The following is a 12,516-nucleotide window of genomic DNA, read 5'->3' as shown; positions in this document are numbered from 1 at the left end:
AATATGGGAAGCCATCAGAGGTTTTCAAGCAAGAGAAACATATGATCAAAAAAAAAAAAAAGAAACATGATCAAGCAAGTATTCTCAACAAGACAGAATGTAAAATGAATCACAGGATTTAAGCCAGAGGTAGAGAGAACATTGTAAAAGTTCTAGGAAGGATTGATGAAGATCAAAATTAGAATAAATATGGTAAGAATGAAAGGAATCCATTCAAGAGGCCATCCAGATATAGTCTTATCTACTGTGGCCAAATATATATAGAAACATTGTACTTAAAGAAGTATTTGGTGAATAAATACATATGCACATATGTGTACATGTAAACAAGAGACTGCAAGGCAGAGAGACAGCTGAAGACTGAGGTTTCTGGTCAGTGTGTTGGCTCAGTGAAAGCAAGGCTAGTTACACCATACCTTCTACTCCCACTGACTCACACAAAGAACAGTACTGACAATGAGCCAGTGAGCAAGTAAAGAATAAATTCATTTTGGAGTGTAGATTTTAGGGTGACTACTGGATAGCCAGGAGAAGATGAACAAAAGGAAATAAAGGGCAATTTAGAAAACTTCATTTCACAGGCAACTCTTAAAATCAGAGGAGTAAACGTGATCACAAAGAGAAAGAATACAGAAGAGAGCTGAAAGGTGGTGGCTTGGGATCTTTCACATCCTGGTGGTGTTGTTCAGTCACTCAGTCATGTCCAGCTCTTTGCCTCCCCATGGACTGCAGCACACCAGGCTTCCCTGTCCTTTACCATCTCCCGGAGACTGCTCAAACTCACGGCCATTGAGTTGGTGATGCCATCCAACCATCTCATCCTCCTTTTGCCTTCAATCTCTCCCAGCATCAAGGTCTTTTCCAATTAGTTGGCTCCTCACATCAGGTGGCCAAAGTACTGGAACTTCAACTTCAATTCAGCCCGGCACCTACCTAATGTTAACATGCATATTGTTTACCAGAGTAAACTGACAATGCTCATGGGTGGAGGCGAAAGGACTCATGGGCTTTCACTGACCCAAATTTCACCAGTGGCCAAAGAACTTAGATGATTAATAATGGGACTCATAACCTATTCACAGTAGTAAAGCCACAGGGGTTGGAAGGCCCTTCTCTACTGAATGCCACCCTTCAACAGGTTGTAGGAAACATCAAGGTCCTTGATAACAGGCAAATCTAGATGTGAGACACTACCAGAAAATTGGTCTGCCTTCTAAAAAATAAAAACAAACCAAAAAGGACTCATAAAAAAGGTTGGAGAATCAGTCTACTCAAGACATGTAACAACAAATTACGCATGAAAGCCTTAGCTAGATTGTGGTTCACACTAAAAACCGCTACAAGCATGTATTTTCAGGACGCCTGGGAAATTTTAAACATAGACTAGATATTTTGTATTATTTTACTGTGGTAAATTTTCTTTTTTAATTACTTGTTTTAAATACAGGACAATGGCATCATGGTTATGCAGGAGAATATCTTTATTCTTAGGAGATACACAAGTATTTTGGGGCAGCATATCATGACAGTGGCAACTTAATTTCAAATAGTTCTGTGACAACAAAAAATAATTTACATATATAAAAAGAGTAAGAGAGAAAAAACATATAAAAATGATAACAACAGCTAAACCTAGATGGAGCTTATATGGGTATTAATTGTTCTAGAGTTTGAACTTTGAACGTCTCTGATTTTATGAAACCTTTTTTTTTTTTAAACACTATTTATTGCTAAGTCTAAAATACTCAAACACCACAGTACAGTGACTGTCAAATCTAAACTGGAGTTTGTAGGGTTTTTTAAAGTTTCTCTTTAAGGGAGCATTTCAGCTCTATGGAGAGGTGTGATACATAACAAGATGGAGTATCTGGCTAGAGACCAATTTGTCTATGAGTCCAAACCAAGTGGACCCATATGGATAGCTTTTATAAAACCATAAATGGTAAAACCGAAGAAACCAGGCACAGACTGCTCTGTGGCCTAATTAAACCGGACTCACTGCACTCATGGGGTTACTGCAAATTCTGACTAAACCTAAAGAATTTTCAAATAATATAATTATTCCCTTATTTATTTATGTACAAAACTTTTAATTAAAAAAAAAAAAGGAGGGAAGCAACTAATAAACAGTAGTTCGAGAAGTAAAAGAAAAATAGTAAGTTGTATATAGAAGCCAAAGAACAGTATCAAAAAGTAAATGGCAAAAGCATTAGATGCAGAAGGGAAGGCAAACTGGAAAGAATGGAAAGGAGGTGGTCATACCAACAGTTGTTGATGTTTCGAAAGAGCGTGATTAGTAGAGCAAAGATTTTGCTCAAACTTCTCTCAAAGGAAAACAAAAAAACTGTACAAACTCTATTTTGTTATTAGACTTACTTAAAATTGACTCATAGTCTCCCCCCTCTTTTGGAGATGGAGGAAAAATATCTTACTCATTTTTGTATATTTTTTAGGAGCTAACAAAGTACTTCACAAATAGCAGAAATTAAACATTTGTTGCATTGAAATAAACTTGTTTATTAGCCTTGATCAACTTAAAAAATATTTTCAGCATAACAGAAAATCTGGAAAATCTTCTTTTAAAATGGTCACTATAAAATTCTTGAAATCTCACTTTATGTTTGAAATTTTTCATAATAAAATATTGCCAAAAGTAAAAAAAAAAAAACCCTGTATATCCTAAAGATAAAAAGAAAATATTTTCCGGGGAATAAAATTCAAATGACAGTAAGAATCAAACACTGATATTTATTGGAAATGTATGCATATTTAAAATTTCACCAGAAAGCAACAATCTCCTAGGAGAGAAGAAGAAAAATATCAATATTTTGTCATTCTCTAGTCTAGCACCATCAGAACAGATAGAACTAGATCATCAGCCAGCTTCTTTAGTTACACTTTTAGATGTCAGTCTTCACGAAGTTATATCAAATTATAAGTATCAATGAAAAATATTCAAAAGAGAAACTAGCAAGATATCAAAATCAACATTTAAAATTTAAATACATACACGTTTTTCACCATATTACTGCAAGTTCAGCCAAATCTAGACCACTGAGGAATCCTCTTTTGATAAGATTTAAGTTTTTGCATGTTTCTCCTGGCTGATCTTAAGTACCATGATAGTAGAGAATGTGATATTGTAATAGAGTAAGAAACATATACTGTGGGGTCTTCCTCCAGGGCTCCTGGATCACAGCTCCTAAAATACTTGTATTTTCCTAAGCAATTAGAGTATAGAAGCATCTTTTATTATTTTTTTTTTACTCATGGAATATCTCCAGAAGGATAAAAATAAAAGAAGCTCTTCAGTTATTCATAACAAACCCCTTTCAACCACATCTGAGTTTATGTTATAAAGGTGATTTTTGGAAAGTCCCTAGATAGCCCCTGGATGGGGACCGGCTGCAAGGGGAACAAACCAGGTGATTAGAACTTTCAGTGTCCCCTACTGCTGCCCCAACCCAAATGGGACCTGGGGCTTTAATTATCCACCAATGGTCAGCAATTTCATCTATCATGTCTACATAATGAAGCCTCCATAAAAACCCCTAAAGTACAGAGTTCAGAGAGCTTCTGGGTTAGTGAATAAGAACCCATCCACTTGCTGGGGAGGGGCAGGCGGTTGGCACATCCCAAAATTCCATGGGAACATAAGCTCCTGTGCTTGGGACATAGACCTAACCCTATATACTCTTCATCTGGCTGTTCATTTGTACCCTTTAATATACCCTTTGTAATCAACAAGTAACCCAGTAAGTAAACTGTGTTCCTGAGTTCTCTGAGCCATTCCAGGACATGAATGAACCTGAGGAGGGGGTCGTGGGAACCTCCAGTTGGTAGCTGAGTGAGAGGCTGAGGGCAACTTGGGCACCCATCAGTTGCCACCGGCATCTGAAGAGGGGCAGTCTAGTGGGACTAAGCCCTTAATCTGGGGTCTGTGTCAACACTGAACAGTTAGTGTCGACACTGAGTTAAACCGTAGGATTCCCAGCTGGTGTCTGAGAACTGGTCAGTATGGGAAAAAAACCTAAACATCTCTGGTGTCAGAAGTATTCTGGGAAGTATTTAGTGTAAGCAGAATTATGAATAGAGAGAAAAACAGCGTTCTTCCTTTCAGAGAGTCTATTCCTAACATAGTATCTTTGCTAGAATTCAAACCATTTGAACCATTATAATCTACAATCTCTGAAATATGGAAAAAGTGAATTCCTTTAAAGGACTTTACTTGAAACTTAAATCAACATGACATATATCATGAAGTAAAAAGTCAGCTATTAGTTATTAAGAATTAATTTCCTTTTAGTTTCCATATAGGTTGACCTGGATTAGTTTGTATAAAAACTCAGGTAAACTTAATAATCCATGTCAGATGATCCATTTCACAGGAATGTCAACCTAAGATCAAATTCTAGTCACTGAAAACCTAAAAAACTGAAAAACAAGAGGTTAGAAAAAGGAAGCTGTTGCCCAGCCAAGAACAAAAATAACAATAATAACGAGCCAATCAACTTGTAATTTATGAGGGGAAAAAAAGCATATTTATTGTGTCATTAAATCTTTAAAATATAAAAAGTTATGCCGTCTACTATCCCAACACATTTATAGTAAGAATTATAAAAAATAACTATATTTCTATAGTACTCAGTATGAGGTAGCATCATTCTCAACTACATTAACTCTTCTAATCCTCATTAACAAGCTAAGGAGCTAGTACTATACTCTCTCCATTGTTACAAATGAGGACACTGAAAGCAGAGAGGTTAGATCATTCTAGACACACAGCTAGTTAAGGAGCAGATCCAAGATTCACCTGAGTCAGTGCTTCTGGTCACTACAGCTTCATTTCTTCTCTCTCCCTTACTGGCGAAAAGGAACAGAATGTGTCAAGGCTCAGAGGCAAAAGAGAACAATGCATTTAGTAAAGCTGGGTTAGAATGGGGAAAGCAAGATAAAGCTGAAGGAAAATGAGGCAGGGCCAGTTCAAACAGAACAGGTAAGCCACATTAAGGAAACTGGACTGCATCCCAAAAAGAAAAGGATTTTAAGCAAACTGTGCTTTTGTGAATACGTAGGAGGTGAGGAAAGAACAGGGAGAATAACATTAAAAGGTCTCTGCTATGGTGACCTAAATGGGTAGGAAATCCAAAAATGGGAGAGAGATGTGTATGTATAGCTGATTCACTTTGCTGCACAGCAGAAACACAACACTGCAAAGCAACTATACTCCAATAAAAATTAATTAAATAAACAAAAAACCTCTGCAGTAATTCAAGAGATGACTACAGTGTAAATTAGGATGGTGGCAGAAAAAACAAAAGCAGATGGATCTGAAAGATAATTAGGAAACAGTATCAACATGCAGAGGAACCAGAGATCAAATTGCCAACATCACTGGATCACAGAAAAAGCAAGAGAATTCCAGAAAAACATCTACTTTTGCTTTATTGACTATGTCAAAGCCTTTGACTGTGTGGATCACAACAAACTGAAAAATTCTTAAAGAGATGGGAATACCAGACCACCTGACCTGCCTCCTGAGAAATCTGTATGCAGGTCAAGAAGCAACAGTTAGACCTGAACATGGAACAAAAGATTGGTTCCAAATATGAAAAGGAGTATATCAAGGCTGTATATTGTCACCCTGCTTATTTAACTTATATGCGAAGTACATCATGTGAAATGCTGGGCTGGATGAAACACAAATTGGAATCAAGATTGCTGGGAGCAATATCAATAATCTCAGATATGCAGATTATACCACCGTTATGGCAGAAAGCAGAGAGGAACTTAAGAGCCTCGTGACAAAAGTCAAAGAGGAGAGTGAAAAAGCTGGCTCAAAACTCAACATTCAAAAAAAGGAAGATCATGGCATCTGTTCCCATCACTTCATGGCAAACAGATGGGGAAATAATGGAAACACTGACAGACTTTATTTTCTTGGGTTCCAAAATCGCTGATGGTGACTGCAGCCATGAAATTAAAAGACGCTTGCTCCTTGGAAGAAAAGCTATGACCAACCTAGACAGCGTATTAAAAAGCAGAAACATGACTTTGCCAACAAAGCTCTGTCTAGTCAAAGCTATGGTTTTTCCAGTAGTCATATATGAATGTGAGAGTTGGACCATAAAGAAAGCTGAGCACCAAAGAACTGATGTTTTTGAACTGTGGTGTTGGAGAAGACTCTTGAGAGTCTCTTGGACTGCAAGGAGATCAAACCAATCGATCCTAAAGGAAGTCAGTCCTAAATTTTCATTGGAAGGACTGATGCTAAAGCCGAAGCTCCAATCTTTTGGCCACCTGACGTGAAGAACTGAGTCATTTGAAAAGATCTTGATGCTGGGAAAGACTGAAGGCAGGAGAAGGGAACGACAGAGATGGTTGGATGGCATCACCAACTCGATGAACATGAGTTTGAGCAAGCTCTGGGAATTGGTGATGGACAGAGAGGCCTGGTATGCTACAGTACATGGGGTTGCAAAAGGGCCTGACATGACTGAGCAATTGAACTGAATTGATCAACAGAACATGTGGTTAGAAACGAGGAAGTAAGAGTAAGAATGAGGGTCAGTTTTTTACTTGGTCAACTGGGTGCCATACACTGAGTCAAAAAGAACAGACAAAAGCTTTTGTAAGTTGAAGTTGAGAGGACTGTGGTTCTGTCTAAATGAAGATGTCCAAAAGGCATCTGGATAAATCTATTGCTTAGAAGGAAGACATGGGCTAGGACAGAGTGTGAAAATAGATAGAAATTAAAATTATGAGAATAGCAAAGAGAAGAGAACCCTGAAGAACATTATTTAAGGAGAAGGACCCCACAGTATTAACAGTCTACATTATATGGTGCTTAACACGACTGGTGGTGATGGTGCAGTTGCTATGTCATGTCCAATTCCTGTGACTCCATGGACTGTAGCCTGCCAGTTTCCTCTGTCCATGGGATTTTCCAGGCAAGATTACTGGAGTGGGTCACCATTTCCTTCTCCAGGGGATCTTCTCTATCCAAGGAATGAACCTAGGTCTCCTTCATTGCAGGTGGTCTCCAGCATCGTAGGCAGATTCTTTACCAACTGAGCCACCAGGGAAGCCCACAGCTGAGTGGTTTCTGATTATGTTACCATACTCTGGTCTTCCCAAATAAACACTAACTTCACTGAAAGCAAGGACACCATTGCAACTCCATAAATTTTAGCATGTTAAAGGCAATTTCTGGGGTACTTAACCACTGAGATATGGGAAAAGGCTAAATAGAATACACTTGACTTTAGAAAAGTCCTTTATTTTTGATTCCTTTGATCTTCCATTTTTCCTCCATGCTTTTAATCCCTCCACACTTGCTGTACTGATCATTGGAACTCAGCAGACAAAGACGTCCTCAGCAACTGATGACATGAGGTTTACACAATGGTTCTGTGATCTATTCTCTCATCTTCAACAAACAATAAGCAAACTCAGTGGAAATTACTTCAAGAGAAAAATGGAGTAGTTCTTATTTAAGGTAATAGAATTTGTTCTATTTCATTTTACTACAACAGTAGAAATTTTTACATTTTTATATCACACTGTCAAATCACAAAATACTTGTTCTTTTTGGCCCTCAATCTTTTCTACATGGACTGATCTTCCTGATCTCTCTTTGCCTTAGTCTTCGATCCATCAGACAAGGTCAAGCTTGCTAGAAAATTTATGAACTAGTTCTATCCTGAGGTCAAAGCTTTCTTCTCTACATTCAACAAGCACATTTCTATACTATACACCTGACATTCATTATATACCACTCTGTAAAGTTACTTTTTCACAGTATGTGATTTAAAGACTTAAGGTATGGAATTATACACCTGTTATATCAAATCAGACAGCAAAGAAGTTACACATACTCTCATATTACCAGTTTTTACACCTGTTAATTGAAAATAATAACACTGCACAATTTTCAAGATAAATGAGATCATATATGTAAAATATCTAGCACAGTGTCCATTACCCACTTCTTCTACCCAAGAAGTCCATAAACAGGTATTTCAGTTGGAATGCTTAAAAGAAATATAGGACTATGAGCTTCTGAGAAATGCATATCAGCAAAAATGGAACATGAAATTTGAAATTAACCTTTCCTAAATGGGTAATAAGATTCCTGAGAGGAGGTATCATTATTATTTGTATCTTTGTAGCCATCACGATACCTTGCAACTGTCAAGTATCTGATTGATTGAATATATTAGAGGACTAATGCTATTGGTTTTCTGCCTTTTCTAATAAGATAGAGGTTTACAGTAAGAGTCTAAAAATTAAGTTTTTCATTCAACAAATAGTTATGCTAATTGTAGTGCATACTGGACACTACAAGGGTTGTAATAATATACTGAGATAATCTTTGCCCTAAAGAAGTTCACAAGAGAGTAAAGGAACTTATTCATAGTTACAAAAAATAAGGTATAATATGAAAAACTGCCTTAATTCCCTCATTTAAAATATTTTTACAACTGTCAATTCAATCCTATATTTCTCAAAGAAATTTAGGTGAGGGAAAGGGACTGTGGGGAAAGAGAATGAATCCTCCTGTGGCCTGATATAAGCGATACTTTACATCTTCTATACTACTGATTAGAATAATCTATTGTGATTATCATAGCTCATGAAGAAAAACTGATGGCTTCCCCGATAAGATCAGGAACAAGATAAGAATATCTGCTCTCACCATTCCTACTCAAAATCATACTGGAAGTCCTAGCCAATGCAATAAAATGTGGAAGGAAATAAAAACTACAGAGATTAAGGAAGAAATAAAAGTGTATTTGTATAACTGTCTGTGGAGAAAATCCCAAGAACAACAAGCAAACCCCTGGAACAAATAAACAATTATAGCAAGGCTGCAGGATGAAGGTTAATATGCAAAAGCCAATACTTTCTTATACACCAGCAATGAAAAGTTGGAACTGGAAATTAAAAACACAATTTAACATTTACAACAGCAGCTCCAAAAACGAATTACCTAGTTATGACTCTGACAAAACATGTACAGGGTCTATACAAGGAAAACTATAAAACTGAAGAAGGAAATCAAAAAAGATCTGAGAGATATTCCATGTATATACCAAAGGCAGCCTAAAATTGTCAAGATGTCAATTCTTCTCAATTTGATCTATAGATTCAACATAATCCAGCCAGGACACTGACAAACTCAAGTTGATATGGTATAATGGAGACAGTTTCTTACAAAAGTAAACATACTCTTTTCATATGATAAAGCAATAGCACTCCATGGCATTCACCAAAATGAACTGAAAACTTATGTCCCCATAAAAATCTGCACATGAACGTTTATAGCAACTTTATTCATAATTGCCAAAACTTGGAAGCAACCATGATATGTTTCAGTAGGTGAATGGATAGATTAACTGTGGTATACCCAGATAATGCAGTGTTATTCAGCACTAAAAAGAAATGAGCTATCAAACCATGAAAAGGCATAGAGAAGAAGCTTAAATGCTTACTACTAAGTGAAAGAAGCAAAACTGGAAAGACCACAAACTACCTGATTACAACTATGATGTTCTGAAAAGAGGAAACTATATTGACAAAAAAATATCTGTGCTTGCTGGGGGCTCAAAGGAAGGAAGGCAAGGATGAATGGATGGACCACAAGTGAGAGAGGATGGAAGGGGGCAGGGCACAGCCATTAAAAGAATGACACAGCCATACAGGGATATGAGAAATATTGGTCAGAACCAACTAGGCCCAAGATGGAGAAAGAGTCTACTTCCAGTCTACCTGGAGCCTCACTATACACCCACAGGCGCCATGGCAGTTCAGGCACTAACCATAAAAGGTCAAAACGTAGGTAGTGGCTGATTCCCAGAAATCCCGTCCTTATCCAAGATAGATAGAATATTCTTCCCACTTTTTCCCACAGAAATAAACTGCCCCACAGTGAGGGGCCACTCTTGCCTTCTGAGACATTCACACTGTGCCTATGGAACATGTATCTAAATAAACTTGTGTTCACTTTACTATGGCTTGAATTCTTTCCTGCACAAAGCCAAGGACTCTCACTCGTCTGCCCATTCCAGAGACTTGCCCAAGACTTGTGACATGACCATCCTCTTGTGCCCCATTCTCCTATAACACAGCCTATGTTTAGAGCAGTAAAATTATTCTGCATGATACTGTAATGGTTGATACATGTCATATATTTGTCAAACCTATAGAATATACAACACAAAGAGTGAACTTTAAGGTAAAACTATGGATTTTAGTTAATAATAATGTAACAGTGCTGGTTCAATTGTAGCAAACATACCCCTAAAGCAAGATGTTAGTCATAGGGAGATGGGGGTGGGGAGAAAGAGGCTGAGGTGGTAAGGGGGCATATGGGAACTCTCTTTACTTTCCACTCGATCTTTCTGTAAAACTAAAACGGCTCTAAAAAATAAATTATCTTTGGGAAACTACTTTTGTAACCATTTCATCACATCCTTCTCACAGAAGTTGTGGGGATGAGGACCTGGGGAAGAGTCTTTCTGTGCCTTGATATGAGCAGTTTACTTTATATCTTCTATGTTAGTGACTAGAAAATCTATTGAGATACTCAACTGATAACAAAATACACCACAGAAAGATTAAACAAATAGAAGGCTGCATAATTCAACAGCAGTGAAAACAGCGGACTAGCCTAAAAGTGAAGTATGAAAGGGCCTTCAAGAAATTACTTCCAATCTATTGTTGGTCAATACAAAATATCCTCCAAATGGCCAGTGAAGAGAACCAAAGAAAGGAGAAAGGGCTTACGTGGTAAAACTGCAGCTAACCTCAATAAACAGCCTGAAACCCCTCTAGTTAAGGAAAGCAGTATCTCTGAATAGGAAAAAAATGAAATAGTGAAACTAAGCTGACCATAAAATGGAATGACTCTGTGTAGGGCACAGAGTAGATATTTAATAAATACCCTATATCACATAAGGTGTATGTCCTTAATATACAGTATAAGATGCAGCCGTTTGATATCAATACAAATATAATTTCAGGAAGACATAAGAAAACCATTCCTCTAATTCCTATTAGGAATCTATCTAAAAACTTATTAAGTTTAAGAATGCAACATTATTAGCTGATATAGATCTTAAAAAAAAAACCTACACTTAAGTGTCATCTGAATAAAATTCATAAATGGTTTCATAAGTTAAAAGAAAGTAATATCTATAATATCTGGCACCTAAATGGCAAAATATTTCTTTTTTTTTTTTAAATCAAAGAAGCATTTCCCAGGAAAGTTATGTAATATTATTTTCTTAAAAATAACTCATTAAGAAGGTCTCCATAAAAACATATTTTACAAATGAGTGGGATGTGTTTGTTTCTCTACTGAAATAAGAACTAACTTGAGAGAAGAGCATATTAACAAGTTCTGAAGAGAGATAATTAGCATATTAGAAACAAAGATTTTTGGCACATGGGACCTAGAGCAAAAATGTCTGTCCTCCAGTCATGAGTCACCAGCGAGGCTGCCTATTTACTGTGAAGCAATCTTTCAGTAAAAGGAGCAGCAAGGAAGAATACAGCATATGAATAACGATTTGGATATGTTCCCAGGAAGAAATCATAGTAAGACCAAGTCTGAGAAAGTTAGATAGCATGCACTATACATTTTCCTTTTACTCTTACTCTTTGGTTAACAGCAGAGAGACTGAAATTTTGTCTGGAGTTCTATTCAAAGTTTTCTACTTTTTATGGATTTTAGTAATACTGAATAAAATTTCCAAGTATTAGCTTGGTTTACATTTTGTGAAAAGCACCATTATAAATTATTTTGTGATGACATTTGTGCAAAGCTCTCACCTGTTCCATGCCCACCCCAGCACAGACACACAATGACACCAGAAGGCAACACTCTGCTTTACCTTCTGCTGAAAAGTCTGCTACCTCCAACGCTTGAGGTCCATACACGAAGCCCTCCTGGAATCTATGAACACAGCAGAGGCAAAAGGCAGAGAAGTTTATGTAGATTTAAAGTTACACTGCCCAAAACACAAAACGCCAAACGCCTATCACAAGTCTATATATCTGCCAAGGAAACCAGATTTGGGACTTGACAATGACTAAATCGATAATGTACTGGTATCATTCAGAGTTTATTACACAACTAATTATGTGGGAAAAAAACCCAAAAGGTAACTACTTATAATTCTAAAAGGTGAAATTATAATTCAAAAGTTAACTAATTGTAATTCTCACCAATATAGGTGATTTACACTATCAAAAATCCTAACAAAATTTTTAAAATCACGTGAGAGAGCCAATATAAGGAATATATAAGAAATTAAGTAGAAAAATATACTTCACATAATGAACTATGATAGACTCAACAGCTTAGAACCAGAGACTGTTCAGAATATAGGAGAAAAATAATTAAAAACAGACCTGCAAAGGGGGAAGGGGAAAAGTAGACTGTAAAGATACTCTAATGCCAAGATTTAATTTAAGTCTGACAGCAATGCTGAAATGAGCCAGATACTACAT

General features: G+C 36.8%; 1 protein-coding gene across 4 annotated transcripts in view; it reads right to left on the bottom strand.

Moving 5' to 3' along the window:
- Positions 1-12,516, bottom strand: part of CDK19 (cyclin dependent kinase 19) — a 171,289-nt gene that overhangs the window by 122,440 nt on the left and 36,333 nt on the right. For 2 of the 4 annotated variants that reach the window (XM_040238494.1, XM_040238495.1), the window contains exon 2: positions 11,898-11,959. The exons of the other annotated variants lie outside the window; for them this stretch is intronic. The gene's annotated coding sequence lies outside the window, so the exon portion shown is untranslated. The remainder of the gene's footprint in view (positions 1-11,897; positions 11,960-12,516) is intronic. 4 annotated transcript variants of the gene reach the window in all.

Source organism: Oryx dammah, unplaced genomic scaffold (assembly GCF_014754425.2).
Source record: "Oryx dammah isolate SB20612 unplaced genomic scaffold, SCBI_Odam_1.1 HiC_scaffold_4, whole genome shotgun sequence".
Taxonomy (NCBI): domain Eukaryota; kingdom Metazoa; phylum Chordata; class Mammalia; order Artiodactyla; family Bovidae; genus Oryx; species Oryx dammah.
Note: the sequence above shows the minus strand (reverse complement) of the source record. Positions and strands in the feature narration are given on the sequence as shown.